Here is a 19847-nt window from a genome sequence, read left to right on the forward strand (position 1 = left end):
CAAGAAATGCTTACAAATACTGAGAATTTCGGCAAAAATGTTGTTGAAACTGTATAGTAAACAACATTTTAAAGATTATTTTAAAAGGGTACGACTCTTTTTGAAGAGACGGTTTTCCTGAAACAGAATGGCACGCAGTTATCACCATTCAATAGAAAATACAAAAAACTATCAAAACATGTACAAATTAATCAAATATATGCAAACACATGTCCAAAAACTGAAAATTTATGTTGGAAAATTAAAAAAATTTAAATCAGGTCTGAAAACACTTTTTCTTGGTAAAAAAGAATAACTCTTCCAGAGGATCCAAAACTTTTGTTAATTCTTGGAATTTACGGAATTCAGGAAATTCACGCGATTTACGGAATTCACGTAATTTACGGTACTCGCGCAATAATTAAATTTACGGAATTCACGGCATCCAAAGAATTCACCAAAATTCATGGCATTTATGACATTCATGAAATTCACGGATTGCATGTTATTTACGTAATACAAGCAATTCACAAAATACAACTAATTGATGGAATTTAAAGAAATCGTTGAATTAATAGAATTCTCGAAAATCAAGGTATTCATGAAATTCAATAAGTTAATGAAATACAATAAAATCACGGAATTCATGGAATGTATGGACTTCATGGAATCCTACGAATTACTTAAATTCTCAAAATTACGTTCATGAATTCCGAGAAATCCGTGAATTCCATGAATTCAATGAATTCCCTGAATTCTGTGAATTCAATAATATCAGTAAATTCCATCATTTTCGTTATTTTCATAATTTCCGTGAATTTCTTGAGTTCTGTGTGTTCCATAAATTTCATCAATGCCATAAATTCTGTGACATCCATGAATTCATTAAAGTCCGTGAATTTCTTCAATTCTATGAATCCCATGAATTCCTTGAATTTCGCGCATTCCTGGAATTCCGTGGAAATCATGAGTGCCATAAATTTAGCAAATTCCTTTAATTTAATGAATTCCGGGAATTCCATAAATTTCGTGAGTTCGTTCAATTTTACGAATTCCGCGAATTCCATGAATTCTGTGATATCCATGAATTCATTAAAGTCCGTGAATTCTTTCATTTGCATGAATTCCGGGAATGTCGTGAATTTCGTGAATTCCGTGAATTTCATTAATTTGGTGAACTCTAATAAACTTTAATAAATGTATAATGGAATGCTGGACGGTGACTTCACGATTTACAACACTTACAATACATGTATTGCAATTTCGCCATTCAAATTCCATGAAAGAAAATTTTCCCTACAGTAAATTTGACCTTATTTTACCTTATAGTATTGTAGAAGTCTTGTAGAAGGGTTGTAGAATTCCAAACATTTTTAACAGTGCACTTATGATAAATATTGCGAAGGGTCTCAGCCTGATGACATTTGGCCAGCACTAGGTAGAAAACTGTGGGTTCAACAATTTTCGTGTAACAAGTACAATGAAACTTACACAATTCAAGCCATCGATAATTCGAAGTTTTGTTTTGGTCTCTGCTAAAACTTCTATTTTTTACAATGTTAAAAATATTCGATATTTCGAATTATGGTATTTCGTTATTTCTAATCAAATAAGACGTCCCGAGAGATTTTATAGTTTCCATAATTCAAAGTGCAAGAACTTTCATTTTAGAAAATCAAAAAATATGTACGCCCATCTCTAATATGGTTAAAGGCAATCAAAATTGAGAGTTTTGTCCAGCATGTTTTCAAAAGTAGTAAGAAGCAGTAGGAACTAGAATTTCCTGAGGAAACCGATTTAATCTATATTTTCGCCTGAATAAGCCTAAAGCTGATTAATATTATTTATTCCTACTATTGATTACTTACATTATTATGTTAGATATTATTATCTAATATTTATGATATTATTATTACTTATTTTTTCATTTATTAGATTATCACCTAAAACCTGAATTTTTACAGTAATTCGAAATTTCCATAATTCGAATTTTTTCAACGCCGCGTGCCACTTTGAATCATAGAAGTTTTACTATATTATATAATACTGACAACAGATTCTAATTGCTAAGTAAAATTTATTGAGACCCATCATAGAAACCGCGCATCATTTTATATAGGTTTAAACACTTGATAACCCTCGTACCATCAGGCATTCTGGGTTTTCAAGGCTCATTGAACGTAAACTGAGAACTAAATACAATATATGATGCAACAATATACAACAATATCCAAAAGAAAAGATAAAAAATCCCTCCAAATATTAGACAAAAGATCTAATTTCCTGTCATTTTTGTTATTGTCATTTATTGTATTTATTTGTATTTTCCTGTGAAAATCAAATAAAAAAATCTGCCCACTTCGAGGGCATATTCTCATCGCACGCTAGGCGCGCGCCTCGCTGTGCTCGTAAGTTTGAGCGCGCCAAGGGCACGCGACAGTTGGTTCTCGCACTTCGCGCTCGACGGTATATTTATCTCGCGCTTCGCGCTCGATAATGTAATTACCTCGATCTACGCGCTTGACTTTTCTGCACAGACTATTTAAAACTAAAGGTAAACGTATCGACAACAGTAATTTAATAATTGTGAATTCTCTTTTTTTAAAGCTCCTTCGGCTTTAACGAACACATTCTCACCACGTATCTCGTGCTTCGCACGCAAGTTTATCCCTGAAATTTTATATCGTTACAATAAATGTATATTATTATAATTCGTAACTTGCATTGGTATTAAAACAGACGAAATTTCATTGTCCCTTTTTAAAAAAAATTAAAATATTTTTTGCAATTTATTTAGAATTCACCCTAAATTATTATTAGTTTATCCTCGATTTTTTACATTCTTCTAAATTTACTCAATTCTGTTCATTCGAAATAGTTTCTTTAAGTTTTTATTTCATTCATCTTGAGATCTATAAAACTCACCCTAAATTTGGAGGCAATTGATCAAATTCTTTTGAAGTTTCTTTAATTTTTCCCTAATTAATTTCAAACTCATTTTTAAATTGATTGAATTATGATTGTACAAAATGTAGAACTGATTTATGTTGAAAGTGGTTAGTTTAAATAAGTCTGTTTTGGAAATGTTATATTAAAATTTTTTGAAACTAATTGAAAATTGTACATTTCAGTATTTTTTTAAATATTATATTTATTTCATAAGATATTATCATAAAACTATTCAGCTTCTACGTTTTTAATTTTTTAAAGAATGGTTGCGTATCAAATTCCTTGATTCAGAAAGTGCACTTTAAATACTTTGAATCATAATGTTTGTTTGTTTTTCATGTTTTGAATTTGAAAATATGAATGAGAAAAAAGCCTTTTTGGAGACTAAAAAAACTGGTAAATTTTGGTATGCTAAAAGTTTAAAAAACGGCCTGCCGTATGAAAAAAATAGGTGAAGGGAATTTTGTAGCTACGTTTTGGAACAAACGCCCTTATGAATATTTAAAAATTTCTTATGCCGTTTCTCCAAACAGTCAATTTAATTATTTATAATGTTATTTTTTACGATTAAAACGAAAACCACGCGTTTTATCAGAAAATTATCATAAAATCATATAATCATATAAAAAAACATTAATAAAAATTGTTGTTCTCTACTTTCGGTAAACAAATGTTATATATATGTATATATATATAATAAATATAATAAATATAATATATAATAACTATAAACAAGTGTACAGAGAATTTTTGAATCATGAAAAAATGTGGTTGCAAAGTTTCAAAATACGCTCACTTTTAGAATTTTTATCCAAAATGGCTGACCAATGAACTTGGCATTTAGCTTAGGACACTAAAAGAGTGAAGAGTGTATCAAAGGCCAATTTAATAGATTATTTTGTTCAAAATTTATCGTGCTCGTAGGCAAACAGACACATTCGTAAAATCCTGTTTTTCGGATTTAAGGGGTCTCAAAACGTGAATTTTTGACAAAAACTAGGAGGCAGATCAAATTTTACACAAATCTAATACCTTCTCTAATGAGAATGTATTATCACGAAAAAATAACAAATTATTAATTAAATTTTTTGAAACCCTCACACGAGACGAAAAAGAAATTAAATGACAAAAGTTGTGATCAGAACGTGCCCACGAGGCGGGCAGATTTTTTGTTTTTTACTGTTAATCATGTTTTTCATGATTATGGCATTTAAGAAACAACATTTTTCTTCTCTTGACTTGTTTTCATATCGTGCGTTATTTGGCCTAAAATGTTCATTTTCGTGTGTTTTTTGGAATTTTGTAAATGCTATAACTCTGGTAATTTTTGATATTATGAAAAAAGTCATTTAAATAAATTGTTCGAATTTTTGAATACTATGAATAACCGTACAGAGAATTTTTGAATTTTCGAAAAAGTGGTCTCAAAAATATTCAAAATCTGCCCATTATTTGAATTTTTATCCAAAATGGCTGTCTGACGAACTTGAAACGAGTGTACTAAAGGCCAATCTCATTAATTAATTTTTTCAAAAGTTATGGTGTTAGTAAAAACCTGTTTTTCGGATTGACGGGGTCTCAAAACGTGGACATTTGACAAAAACTGAGGGGCTCAAATTTTACACAAATCTAATACCTTCTCTAATGAGAATGTAAAAACTCCCAATGAGGTCCAAGAGATGAGGTCCCTGTACACGGAGAAAAAGATATCGCACAATAATATCGCAAAATCTCTATATTGCAGGAAAGCGCAATATGATTATGTACAAGCAGGTCCCGGAGCTCTGTTATTATTACTACACCATTAAGCCATTGCCCTTTCGGGGTAGGCGTGACTCGCTCAGTAGGGGAAAGGAGTAGTGTATGGAAGGGATAGAGATTTTTCAGATTGATCCAGAATTCTCGTGCTATTTAAGTAAATAACACGTTCGTTCCGCAACACTGCTCCGATCCAGGTTGCTGATCAATCTCTCTAGCAATCACCCCAAGCGAAGAACCACACAAAGTCGTTATGTAAGGTTCCCCACTTGGGTCCATTAGTAGCCAATGTCTTTGTTTCAGGCGTCATTCACTCTACTGACACTCTTTTTATTAATTATTTGCCGGCATACTTTCCTGTCCTGGCATACTTCTCTAGCTTCTTTTATGTCCATGCATTCTTTCATGCAGGCTCTCGTGTTTCTGTGTCTTCTTACGATATTATAATGCATTAATATCACAGAAAAAAATGAAGTTAAATTTTGTTGCTGTCATCTACTACAGCGTCCTTAAAGGTAATAGGAAAAAGGCAAAGTATGAGTGAATTCGAGCAATAAATCGGAACACTAGATTTAAAACAAACACAGAAAAATTTTAAAATTTGCTGCAGGTAAGACTTGCAACGGTTAAAAATTAAACATATTTGGCGAAAGTTTCACCGAGGTTACGAGCACAATTCTCATCTCATCTGCTGCGTCACGCAGAAGTGAGGAAATTTCGGTAGAAAATGTGGAGTCAGCAGCAGATAACACGACAAAAATTTATTCTTACTGATATATCTCCTCCGAAATAAATGACACTATTGTAGACGAATTAGAACTTATTTAATACCATTTAGCAAAAAGCGCAAAAAACAACTGACAAATGGGAATCCCGATTTCTCTCCAATTTAATAAAGTAAACGTAAACGCGTCGTAATTGTCGTAATTGTCGCTATACTTCGAATAAAAATGGAGTGATTATAAGACGAAAGATTACCCAGGCAAAATTAAAAATCGGAAATTATCTTCGATTCACGCAAAGTTTATCTGGCAAGGTTAATTTTTGTTTAGATTCAATCTTTCACCTGGAATCGATGCTGACCTTATCTCAAATTTTTTCTGTGATCGCTTGTTCACTACACCAACCCTCGCGAGATCACAAAAGAAGAAATACAATGTAATAGCGTAATAAACTTAAATTTTTACGTTATAGATTGCACACTTATGCGGTTTATAATGCAAAAACTTGCAACGTACGATATCACGGCTTTGTGCTATTATAATGCGATAATTACGATATATAGCGAAGGAATTACGGTATGTATTGTAATTCATGTGATATAATTTTCTTAGTGTAAATTACTGGATACATGACAAATCAGTCCTACCGAAATAGAACTATAAAGTACTAAAATAGTTTAAAATACGTCTTGTTTCAGCAGTCTTGCTTTTAGGACAAAAGTACTGGATAAGTTAAGAAACTTTAAGAACTATCTAGATACGTTTGATAATTATAATTTTTTTACTTGAGATATTTTTACATTCTCATCAGAGAAGGTATTAGATTTGTGTAAAAAGTTACCCCCCCCCCCCAGTTTTGCTACATATCTACGTCTTGAGACCCCCTGAATCCGAAAAACAAGTTTTAACGAATGTGTCTGTATGTCTTTCTGTCTGTATGCCTGTAACTCAAACTTAAAAAATTCTCTATAGAGTTGTTCATAGTATTCAAAAAATCGAACAATTTATCCTTATGGCTTTTTTAAATAAATCAAAAATTATCAGAGTTATAGAATTTACAATATTCCAAAAAACACATGCAAATGAACATTTTCAGCCAAATAACGCACGATATAAAAAAAGTAAAGAGTAGAAAAATGCTGCTTTTTTTATGCCCTACAAGATTATCATAACAACTTTTTAAATTTCTTTGAAAAATTCAAAATTTAAATCTTGATAGCATACAAAATAATGAAAATTTAAAAATGACATTTTTCAGCCAAACTATGCAAAATACGGTAAAATATTAATTCACAAAAATTGTGCATTTAAAAAAGATTTACAAATTTTGTATTAACTTCTTTTTGACAGGATGCGTAGTTTTGGCTTTAATCGAGAAAAACATCATTAACAGTGAAAAATCTGCCCGCTGCATGATCCACGTTTTGAGACCCCCTGAATCCGAAAAACAGGTTTATACGAATGTGTCTGTCTGTAAGTCTGTCTGTTTGCTTGATGTCTGTCTTTATGTCTGTCTGTGTATGAGCACGATACATTTTGAAAAAAATCAATCTATCATATTGAACTTTGGTACACTCTTTTAGTGTCATAAACTAATTGCCAAGTTCGTTAGTCAGGTGTTATGGATAAAAATACTAAAAGTGAGCCCATTTCCAAAATTTTTGAGTACACATTTTTTCATGATTTGAAATTCTCTGTACAGTCGTTCATAGTACTTAAAAAAATTACTTTTCGATAGACCTACAATATTATCACATCAACTTTTTAAATTTTGTAGAAAAATTGAAAATTCAAATTTTGACCACACAAAAACTAATAAAAAATCAAAAATTGTATTTTGCGTTCAAACGATGCAACATTTTTTCACCGAAAGTAGAGCAAAAAAATTTGTATTAATGGTTTTTCTTATATTCTCATCAGAAAAGGTATTAGATATGTGCAAATTTGGACAACCCCCGCCCCCAGTTTTTGTCAAATGTCCAACAAAATGTCCAGCAACAATTACAATCCAGAACATTTTTCACCTTCAGAAAATACTCACCTTAGACTCCACTAACCATAAATTTCGTAACTATAATTGTGGAATTATGCGAAATCAACAGAAACTATCTTGAAACCCACAAAGTTGCACTAGGAACGCCGAAAATTTGGGAATTTAATGTAATGTGTTATATAGGCCAGTATTTTTTTTAGACTTTGAACTATACTAACAAGTTGAAGAAGTAAATACATGTATTTATTTCTGTGTAAAATTCGAATTGAAATGTCGAACAGTATAATTTACTACAATCTTTCAAATTGCTGAATTCAATTCAAACCAATTTTAAGAGTAACAGCTTTAGGGAACGTTCTAATCTTTGTAATGAACATAAAACTTTCAAGTCCGGTATTATACTAAAAGACTAAAATGAAAACAATGTATTGTAATTCACAAGAAAAGATCCAAAAAAGACTAGTCTTTTCATTATTCTATGTAGCAATAGCAAGTGTAGCAATAATCCCAGAAGGGCAGGTTGGATTTATAGGAAAGATTAAAGTTACATTTACAATATATTTTTACATTAAATATAGCAATCCACGTAATAATATAAGAAACAAAGCGTTGAAAAGAACTTCGGGATGTAAAAATTCTGAATTTAACGTCTGGGAAACAAGAAATTAGTATTGGTAAGGAAAAACCTTCTTTCATCGACTTCTTCCAGACTATTCATATAATAAATAAATAGTCTAAATATAAATAATAAATAAGTGTCAATAATAAATCTAAATATAAATAATAAATAGTCTGGAGGAAGTTGATGAAATAAGGTTTTTCCTCACCAATAGAAAAAAAGCAGAAATCTGTTCGTAGTTTTATTGTCAGTTAGGATAGAATACTTAATTTATGATCATCTGATCATCACCTGAATTCCAATATTCGCATTTGCTTACTTTATAATTTTACATTAATTTTTTTTCTTTGGAGATGCCGCAGACGCCACACGATCCGCAGAGTGAGGAGAAGGCGTCGATGAACGTAGAGGTCGTAGAGGGGACTCTTCTTCTATGGAGTGGAAGTCGATAAACCTGGGAGTCTGGTGAGGGTGGAGGAAGAGAGGCTTTTCGTACTCGTACTTCGAAGGTGGGAGTGCAGTACAGCCATGTCTTGTCAGCACCATTTCGAGTTCAACGATCTTGGATGCAGGGCCAGGTAGACACGTACCTCAACCGATCTCATTTCACGAAATAATGGCACACGCCCGGAAAAAGGACAGCAGGTGAAAATGCACCCGGTCCGCTTTTCAAGTTTAGCCTCTCCAAATCTACACCTAAATCATCAGCCTGGAGATATACCAAATAGGTTGTTTCGTTAGCACGTGCTCGCCTGATGTTCTTCTGTAATTGGAATGTGTCAAAAATCAATTTGGAGGGAAACAAAACCAGATGGGTATTTTAGAGGCTCTGGAAAGTAACCCAAAAATTTTAAAATCTTATTTGTCATATACAGTGTTGCGCGGGTTAAATAAGAGCGAATTTCAATTTTCCGGTGTGACTTGATTTGTTTATTGTTATTGTAAAACAACTGAAGTTCTACTGAACTTCAGTTGTACTAATGAATTGTAAGGAACTCTAAAGCACTGTAGCAAACTATACTGAATTATGATGAGTTGTGGTAAATACCACTAGATTTTCATGAATTCTAATAAATTTTGATGAAGTCCAATACCTTTGACGAAATTCCAGGGTATTGTACCAATATAAACTCAACTCTTGTGAAATCCTGCAGGTTTTACTGAAATACTCTTCATTCTGTTCAATCCTACGCATTCTGAGTAATTCTGAAAATTTTTTATAAATCCAACTCAATTATAATTATTTTAGCCGAATTTAAATTAAAACTATGGCACTTGAGAGAATTATATTGAATTTCATTGAATAACAATTTATTACAGTCAAATAAATTTAAATTCAAATGGTTCAATTTTGTCAAAAATTCCACTACATTCAAAGTGTATTAACGAATCAGCCAACTAAATTTAATATAAATTAAAAGTCATTCAATACGACTTTCGGATAATTGATTTTGCTGATTTGGCAGGTGATTTCAATTTAATTCAAACTCAATTTGTAAAATTGTCATTAATCAGACTGATTTTACATATATAGATTTTTACATTATCATCAGAGAAGGTATTGGATTTGTGTAAAATCCCCCCCCCCCCCCCCCCCCCCCCCCCCGACCCAGTTGTTGTCAAATGTCCACGTTTTGAGACCCCCTGAATCTGAAAAGCGGGTTTTTATGAATGTGTCTGTCTGTATGTCTGCCTGCATGCATGTATGTATGTATGTATGTATGTATGTATGTATGTATGTATGTATGTTTGTATGTCTTTCTGTGAACACGATAATTTTTGAAAAAATTAATCTATCAGATTGCCCTTTGATACACTCGTTAAGTGTCCTAAAATAAAGGTCAAGTTCGGTAGCCAGCCATTTTGGATACAAATTCAAAAGGTGGACACATTTAGAATATTTTTGAGACCATTTTTTTCAAAATTAAAAAATTCTCTGTACGGTTAGTCATAGTATTCAAAAAGTCGAACAATTTATCCCAATGACTTTTTTTTAAAATATCAAAAATTACCAGAGCTATAGCATTTACAAAATTCCAAAAAACACACAAAAATGAACATTTTATGCCAAATAACGGGCGTTATGAAACAAAGTGAAGAGACGAAAAATGTTGCTTTTCGAATGCTCTACGAGACTGCCATAACAACTTTTCAAATTTTCTTGAAAAATCAAAGTTTCTAATTTTGACAGCATACAAAATAATGGAAAATCCAAAAATTACACTTTTCGGCCAAACTTTGCAAAATACGATCAAGTATAAATTCAAAAAAATTTTGCATTTGAAAAAGATTTACAAATTTGTTATCAATCACTTTTTATAGGATGCGTAGTTTTGGCTTTAATCATGAAAAACGTCATTAACAGTAAAAAAAATGTGCCCGCTGTAGCAATTGTTAAGTATTATTAAGTTCTATATTTGATGAAATATAACATAAACTATTTTCTAAATTTGTTATTGTACGAAGAATAGATAAATAAAAGTAGCGGAATATGTTCCTAACTTAAATATCTTTTCCTTGAAGCTGATAAGTTTGCGTGACAAAGCAGAAGACATTCTAATGGGAATGAGCTCAAGTATAGAGACATACCTTTGCACACATCACATGATCACAAGAATATCTTCATGACAGTGATTCGAGCCTGTTAGATAAAATCAGCTCATTAGAGTCAATAACCAATTCTCTTAACTAGAATATCGACACGAAGGTTTCTAAAGAAAGGCAATTTCCACCATCTATAAATTACCCATTAGCCGAAATATCTCTGGAGAAAACTTTTTCTTAATATTTAACGTAATGAGTCTTCAGCTATACTGGTAGATCTTGAGACATCAAAAAGAATTTTCTACTTTATTTACAAAGGTCGCTTATGAAATAACATTCAGAGAATGAAAGATAAAGGATTGAGAAAAAAGTATATAGAGGTAAAGTAACTGGCACTGTATCCAGGAACAGACCGGGGAAAGAATGGTTAGAATGTGGAGACCCGAATTCGAAGAGATATAAAAAGCCATAGAAACACAAACGTGTTATTTAAATAAAAAACACGGGCATTCTAGAGTTTTCTAAAAATCTTTCCTTCCCCCTCTCATACCTCCTTGTACAATTCCCCTCCTCACTTTTCTCATATGAACTCCCTGATCCCGGCTAGAATCGAGAGTCACGCTCACCCCGAAAAATATAGGGCTTAATACACGGAGAAAAAGATATCGCACAATGATATTGCACGACTTCTGTATTGAAATAAAGCGAAATATGATGACGTACAAGCAGGTTCCGGAGCTTTTTAGGATATTATAATGCACTAACATCGCTTGACCACTACTAAAACCCTCGTATATATAATATGATAAAATAAGAATATAATGTAAAATCTTGCAATGTACGATATCACGACTTTACGTTATTATAATGTAATAATTACTATATATAGCGCAGGAATTACGGTATATATTGCATTTCTTGCGATATCGTTTTCTCCGTGTAGTATAATACTAATTACTTTTACATTATTTTAAAATACATGTTAAATACAAGAGTACAACGAAAGTCCAGTAATCGCCAGTCTAACATCATAGTAGCTTACATACTGATCACCAAGCCTGATGAATAATCTCCACGCCTCCATTCCATACAGCTCCACGTCGCGTTTGGTGGATATATAATTTCAGATGATCCTGCTTATAAGAATATAGAACCTGAAGTAATATACAGCAATCAAACGCGACGTCGAGCGGTATAGAATGGAAGCGTCGATCTTCTACAAAGCGGTGGTATGTTTCAAAAGTCGAAATTTTTTTCGAATATTGCCCTTAGATCTTACGTTGTATTAACTAATAATAATTAAATTTTAGATTTCTATTATTATTCTTCATACTCTTTACTGTTGTTTTATATTATTTTTGAAAATTCTAACCATGAAATTGAATGTTTGTAAGTAACAATTTATTTTGTTACTTATTAGCTAAAATTTGAAACATTTTTTGTTACAACATGGCGTAGAAAATCTATGATTTTTCTGCTAAATCGTGAGTTAAAACGAATAATATTTTTATCCTAGCATTCGCCCAACGTATCGCCCCCACTTTTTTGTTCTTTTACGATCCGGAGGCGAAATGTCGGTGAAACTAATTGAAAAAGCAGTTCACTGATCAGATAGATTAACTTTTGTATTGTCAAACATTGCAGAAATTTGAAAAATAAAAAAATAAACTATTACTTTGCTAAAAAAGCAGGAAGAAGATAATAAAAAGGTAGAGGAGATGCAAGGTAGGATGAAGAAACTTAAAAGCTCGGAAGGTGATTGTGGTGGGGGCAAGAGTGGGAATAAGGAGATGGGAAGGCTGAGAAAAATAGAACAAAGAATAGAAAGGAAAGAGAGGGAAGAAAGAAAATTAAACATAGTGATAAAGGGTATAAGATTAGTGGGGAAAGAGCTGAAGGAAGGGTTGGACGAAGTACTAAAAAGGATTGGTGCTAAGGTAGAGATAGAGGAAATGCGAAATGTAGGAAGGGAAGAGCGAAGAGGGAAGATAATGGTACTGGTGAAATTAAAGAAATGGGAACATAAGAGGAAGGTGATGGCAAAGAAGAGGTTATTAAATGGAAGTCCAGAGAGAACAGAGGATGAATTGACATGGATAGAAAGGAAGATGTAATATAAATTGAGAAAAATAGTGGCAGATGAAAGAAAAAAGGGAAAGAGAAAAACAGGGAAAGATAAGAAAGATTTGAAAGAACAAAAAGAAGAATTAATAGTAGAAGAGGTAATGGTGAAAGGAGAGAAGTAGAGGGTAGTGGGGGTTTATGTGAACGATGATATGCAGGAGAAAGCAGAGGAGCAGAGGAGATGAAAGAAATGATTGAAGAAAATAAAGAAGAGAGTAGGCTGATTAAAGGTGGGGATTTCAATGCGAGAACAGGTGACAGAGGAGGAAGAGAATGGGGAGAAGAGAGAGGAAGGGAATCCAAAGATAAGGTACTAAATGGGGAGGGAAGAAAGTTGTTGAAGATCTTGGAGGAGTTGGTATGGTATATATTAAATGGAAATATAGAAGGAGATGAGAAAAGAGAACATACACGTTTCGGAGGTAAAAGGGGAACGGTAATTGATTACATGAATAAAAGGGGAGCAAAGTTAAAAAGTGTAGGAAAAGGGAATTGGTCAAGGGAGGGAAAAGAACAGTTTAAAGAAAAGGTTAGAAATACCAAAATGGGAGAGGGAAATGTGGACGAGGAGATGGAAAAAATTATAGGAGAAATAATATTAGGATTAGAGTGCTCAAATAAAAATGAAGTTAGTAGCGCCGGGGGGGGGGGGGGCTAGAAGTGGTTGGGATAAGGACTGTAAAGAGAAAAAAGGAGGTCAGAAAGGAATTAAGAAAGTGGAGAAAAGAAAAAAGTAGTGGGGAAGAATATAAGAAAAAAGAAAGAGTATACTGAGTTGTGTTATCAAAAGAAAGAGGAAGAGAATAAAAGGTTTGAGGAAAAGACGGAGAGGGCTAGGACGAAAGAAGGGGTATGGAAGGTAGTGAATAGAGAAAGAAAAAGAAGAAAAAGAGTAAACCAAGACATTTAAATAATAGAATGGAAGAAATATTTTTTGGATTTGCTGGAAGGAGTAGAGAGAAAAGTGATAAAAGGAGGAAATATTGCACAGAAAGAGATGAGGAAGAGGACATATCAAGGGAAGAAATAGTTAAGGTTTTAGGAATAATAAAGGATGGAAAGGCACCTGTTATAGACGAGATTCCAAATGAAGTATGGAAATATGGAGGGGAGAAACCAGAGGAATGGGCATGGATACTGTGTAATAGAGTAAGGAGAGGAGAGGGGTGGCCAGAGTTATGGAAAGAAGGAGTAGTTATACCAATAGTGGAGAAAGGAAAAGGAGAGGAGGTTAAAGATTATAAGGGGGTGACGTAGGTGCCAATACTGTATAAAGTATATGTAACTATTTTGTCAAAGAGATTGAAGATAGAAGTGCAAGAAAAAAAGATCGAGTCACCGAATCAGACAGGGTTTAGAAAAGGAATGGGGGTAATGGACAAAATCTACGTTCTGAACTATCTAGTAAATAAGAGAATTAAAAGGGAAAAAGGGGCAATGATAACAATTTCCGTGGACATAGAAGCGGTGTTTGACTCATTAGACCGAGGCCAAATAAAAAAAGTTATGGTAAAAAGGGGACAATAGAGGGATTAATAAAGAGAGTATCAGAAATTTTTAGAGAGACAAAAAGCAGGGCAAACGTAGGAGAGCAAGTAAGAGATAGTTTCTGGTTGATGAGAGGTGTGAGAGAAGGATGTCCTTTTAGCCCACTTTTATTTAATTTATTAATATCAGACTTGGAAGATGAAATGAGGAGAAAAGATTGGGGAGCAGTTAGGATAGAGAAGGAAAAGATGTATACACTAGCATACGCAGACGACATAGTGTTGATGGCAAAGGATGAAGAAGGGATGGCGGGATTAATTACAGGACTAGAGAAATACTTAAATACTTAAATGAGGTTGTGAAAAGGAGGGGGAAGAAAGAAAGAATGGACCGAGAGATGAAAGGGAATATCTGGAGTAAACTATGCAGAATTGGAAAAAAGGAAGAGGGAAAGACAATTAATAGGAAGATGGGGGATGATTGAGGAATAAAAATACAATAAATGGTATAAGATGATAAAACAGGAAGGAGTGCCAAACTATTTACAAAAGAGATGGGGAGAGAGAAGGTGAACTAGAATAGCAAGATTTAGATTGGGAAACGACATAAGGGAGGGGATTTACTGGGAAAAAGAAGATAACAGAAAGTGTAGAATATGTGAATGGGAGGAGGAAATATGGGAGCATGCATGGCAAGGATGTAGGAGAGGAATGGAAGATAAAGGAAGCTGGCAAGAGAATGTGGTTAAGATTCTAGGGGAGGATGGATTAGGAGAAGAATGGATGAAGGAGTTGGAGAGTGCTAGAGGAGCGAATGAGAGAGAACGAAAGAATGCATGTGAAAAAAGGCAAATGGAGGTATAAAAAAGTGAAAGAAAAAGGAAACGGAAATCGCTTAAATTAGAAGCGTAAATATTGTAAGTAATGGTAAGGTAAAAGTTGAGTATACTAAGATTCATTTGCATTCTTATGCTCTCTCTCTCTGTCTCCTGCTTGCACTCTCGCTTTCGTTCGCTCGCTCACTCGTTTGCTAATAAGTCCTAAATTGCGCTATCGCAGGAAATAGAGATAAGGAACTAGATATAAGACTCATGTAAATAGTTGTAAATAATTGTATACATAAAAAAGATAAAATTGAAACAAAAAACATAGATGTAAGCGGAAAGATTGTAAGGAATAGAAGTCATGTGAACCCTTAGGGGGCACATTATGAATAAAGAAGAAGCTGTATTATTCTTAATAAGTGTGGAAAGCATGGGTCGGAGGTCTGTAACTTCTGGTTGTACAGCAACGTACAATAATTTCATATGCTCCTCGTACCAAGAAATCCTGCGATAATTAAGCTGTGGCAAAATGCCACTTTCAGGGTTGATATCGTTTAAAAACATAAGCATGTAGTGTGTCGAAAACACTTTTTTGATATACAATTATTATTGTTTTATTTATTTGTAAAAAGCATTAATTTTTAGATTATTTTTGCTTTTCCCTACTGCTGTTTAACGCAAAAGTCAGACTACCTAATCGGGGCGCTAATTATTGGATTACATATAGTTTCACCAACATTTCCCCTCCGGGTCGTAAATGAACTACTACTTCATACACATGCACAGTCGATTAAAGTCTTGCGGGATTTTCCACATTATATGCCGTCATGAGTTTCATTTGTAATACGAAATCGAAACGTCATATGTACCATTTTTTGGTTAGTGAAGAAAAGGAGAAATTTGTATAGAGTAGAGTGGGGCGAGATGAGCATAGTTATCCTTTCCACGTCTGTATTTAAAATCTGCTAACTCATTGCTTGAACGTAAAACGTTATATTACTCTACAAGCATTTTTTATTGAAATTTTTCCAAGATAAAAGTAACTAAAAAGTATATGTAGAATTAGAAACGAAAATAAAGAACTAGTGCGCTTGGCTCAAATTGCCCTATGCTTGGGACGGGATAAACCAGGCTATGGGGCGGGCTGGGCCACTTAATTAAATTACTTATTATATATTATTTATAAGTAGGAGGATTTCTTAAGTCAAAGTATTCAAAAACAAAAAAATATCTTACACATATTTTTCGTAAATTCAACGGAAAATAACTGTAACTAACACACAAAAAGTAAATAGAAAAACGATTTATACTCACATATCTTTTAATAATCTTATTACAGACATAAATATATATAATATATAAATATATATTATTTTCTCATACAGACCTATAACAGTGCTTCTTTCATACTTTTTCTGAGCATTTTTGTCGACAAGATAAAATTTGTATACATTTGCACCACAATTAGCACTCTGCACAATGTGATAATATGAAACATTGCATCCTAACCTACTAACTGCTATATTAAGAGGTTAAGTGAATGCACAAGAAGAGGTGGCTCATTCTACCCCAAAGAAGTGGTTTATTCCGCCCCATATGACACTGTTTATTCAAATCAAAATTTCACTTATTTCGGTTATACAATTATATATAAATCTGCTGAAAACAATTACAAAAGAAATGATAGCCTGCGAGAAAATTGAGTGGCTCATCTTACCCTCTTGCTCATCTCACCCCACCCTACCCTAAGTTTTAATCCAACACAGAAAAAAATGGGGGTTCACTAAAGTTGCGGCTCAAATAAAAGTTGATATCGTTTAGAACTTGAGCTCCAATAGATGCATGTAGAGAGTCAGAAGGGGTCCTTCATAGAGCTCTTGAAAAGGACATGGCTGTGCATCCGCAAACCAAACATTTGCAAAGTAGGTCTGGTAAGTTAAGGATTGATTTACAGTCATCGATCGATGACTTAAGACGAAAAGTTTCTTGCACATGAGTATGTCTTTATGTTGACAACTTTGCTACATAACCTGCAAATTATATTTTTCCATTCATTATATCTATTTTAATTGCGGTTATTTTTTGTAATTTAATTATCTGCATTAAGTTATGTCCATCAGAGTTCGATTGCATGTGTGCTTTAAGGTGAAAATTATGTTCTTAATTAAAGAAAATGTCGAAGTGGGCAAAGCGAAAAATAGGTTCTTTACAAATAAGGCTCAATTACAATTGGGATAATTTAAAACACCAACTAAGAAATCATTAAAGCTTATTTATCGTTTTGGGTTCTCGTTCAGCAAGTGAGGTTCATTTTTGTTGCAGCTCTTTTGGAACCAAAAATGGGTTTTAATGAAAACGCCAGTTTTTACTGTGGTCAGTTTTAAAAAATATGAAAATTTTTAAACAAATTCTAACAATAATTCTACATATTTACACCTCAGTTATTATTTTATAAGCTTTATAATGTAACCTCAATTGTGAAATGCATTATAAATTTCAAACCTCATCAAAATTAATTCTATGTAATCAGCGCTAAATTCAGATTTCCAACATTTTAAATTAAGCTATAAATATCTTTGTTGTAACGATTTATAAATGTGATTAATAATGAGAGTACTGAAAATACTATATACGCTGGAACTGCAATTATATCCGCCGTCCTAGAACGTAAACATTCACTTATATCCTCTCGGAATGGGATCCCACCAATGCTGCTCAGCGAAGGAGAAATCACCGCGCCGCGCTTCGATTGGCTTGTTTGTCACGTGGTACTGCGAGGTGGTGGATGACAAGCAATTATAAGTGAGAGTTGTGCACGGATATAAGCGCGAGAGGATATAACCGCGGTTCTGGTGTATATACTATACATAATACTATACATTTTTCCCGCGTGTCAGCGATAAATTCCAGTTAATAACAAACTTTACCTGTGGCCACACTATTTAAATATATTAATATTCTATTCGTATAGTTAGTTTTAGTTTTTAGTTCTTTCTATAGATCAAAGATGATAAGTATATTATAGGAAACATCAAGAATCAAGTCCAGAATCAACTAAAATGTAAATTACGAAGCCAGAGCAAGGTAAAGGGAAAATCAATAGCAAGGGTTTGTCGTTAAGTTAAGACAACCCTTTAACAGCAACTTCCTGTGAAGAGTAGCGACTAGCGCCGTCCTCTATAATTCTGGCTCAAAGTTAAATACTCGAACGCTTCAAGAACGAAAGGAAAGATCGAATCCGCCCACAGATTTATCACTATAGCAAAAAGCAAGGTCGAAGTGATCGACGTCGAATAAGGAGTATCGTGCCCTCCCTGATTTATACATATTAAATCGTATTAACATTCTTCATATTCAGAAGTAATTCCTGGTAATAGTATCCTGGTCCATAGCGGCCGCCGCATAGGTTCCTATTCCCCAAAAGAGAACGTGTTTTCAATATATTTAATTCCTTGTAATTGTACCGACAGATAACCTCACAGAGATATCTTTCATTCCCCAAAAGTGTTCAATTTTTAAGATTCTTTAATTCCATCTAATAAGTTCACAAAATGTGTGTTGTAAATTGTATTAATTCCTTTATGTGGAATAAAAGTTTTGAAAATTTAATTTAAATCAATTCAAGTCCGGAGTTAAAACTATTTTAATTAACACATTTAAATAGATTTTTTCGATTTATTTTTAAGACGTTTAAATAAATTGTTAAAATATAAATAAATATAAATTTGAATATTTTTCGAATGTATCAGTTATAAAAAGATTTAATAATGAAAAATAGGTTAAATAAATGCTTTCCTTAAATTTTACTAAGTCGAGTGAGACGAATAGGATTTGCACTTTTTCTTTTGCCGTTCGCTGATCTTCAAACGGAGGAAAAATCGCGTATTCATAGGAATACAAATCCTTAATTTTTCTGAATTCAACGTTTATTACCGGGATTGGTATTACATGAATAAATCACAGTTTTACCCAATCAAATTACTCTTTCACGATATGCGAACTAATAACCACAAAACAATATTGAATAATTTTAATAAATTATCCAAAATATGTAATATTTATGCAGAAAAATACTGCTGATCTGTTAAGGTATTTCACGCGCACGAAATTCGTACACCACCTCTTCAGGTTAGGGAACAAGTAATAGTCGCTGGGGGCCAGGTCTGGTGAATACGGTGGCTGAGGAACCAATTCGAAGCCGATTTCATGCAATTTTGCTTGTGCAACTAAGCATGAATGAACAGTTTTTTCTTCTTCAAATGCGGTCGTTTTTCGGCGATTTCGATTTTCAATCGGTCCAATAATGATGAATAGTATGCTTCGGTTATTGTTTTACCTTTTTCAAGATAGTCCACGAATATTATGCCATGTGCATCCCAAAATACGGAGGCCATAACCTTTCCGACCCATTGTTGCGTTTTTGGAAGCTTCGGAGAACTTTGGCCTGGTGGAACCCACTGTTTTGCCTGTTGCGTTAAATCAGGAGTGTAGTAGTGGATCCAGGTTTCATCCATGGTTATGAATCGGTGGAAAAACTCGGTCGGCTTACGCGAAAATAATGCCAAATTCTGCTGGGAAGTTGTCACACGAATTCGTTTTTGGTCCACTGTGAGCAAACGCGGTACCCATCGCGCGCAGAGCTTCTTCATGCCCAAAACTGAATGCACGATATTGCCCACACGTTCCAATGATATGCCTACAGCATTAGCTACCTCTTTCAATTTGACTTTGGGATCATTCAACATTATATCATGGATTTTTTCGACATTTTCTGGTGTAGTGACTTCTTTTGGGCGCCCAGATCGTTCAGCATCAACTGTGCTCGTACGGCCACAACGAAACTCGGTA

At 33.5% G+C, this 19847-nt stretch overlaps 1 long non-coding RNA gene across 1 annotated transcript in view; it reads right to left on the bottom strand.

Annotated features, from left to right (window-relative positions):
• Window positions 1–8332: 8332 nt before the first annotated feature.
• LOC117170202 overlaps window positions 8333–19847 on the bottom strand; it is a 94522-nt gene continuing 83007 nt past the window's right edge. Inside the window, exons 2-3 of the long non-coding RNA XR_004466742.1 lie at window positions 9115–9226; window positions 8333–8783 (exon numbers count right to left, since the gene is read on the bottom strand). This is a non-coding gene — a long non-coding RNA (uncharacterized LOC117170202). The remainder of the gene's footprint in view (window positions 8784–9114; window positions 9227–19847) is intronic.

The sequence above is a fragment of the Belonocnema kinseyi genome, chromosome 3 (genome assembly GCF_010883055.1).
Source record: "Belonocnema kinseyi isolate 2016_QV_RU_SX_M_011 chromosome 3, B_treatae_v1, whole genome shotgun sequence".
NCBI lineage: Eukaryota > Metazoa > Arthropoda > Insecta > Hymenoptera > Cynipidae > Belonocnema > Belonocnema kinseyi.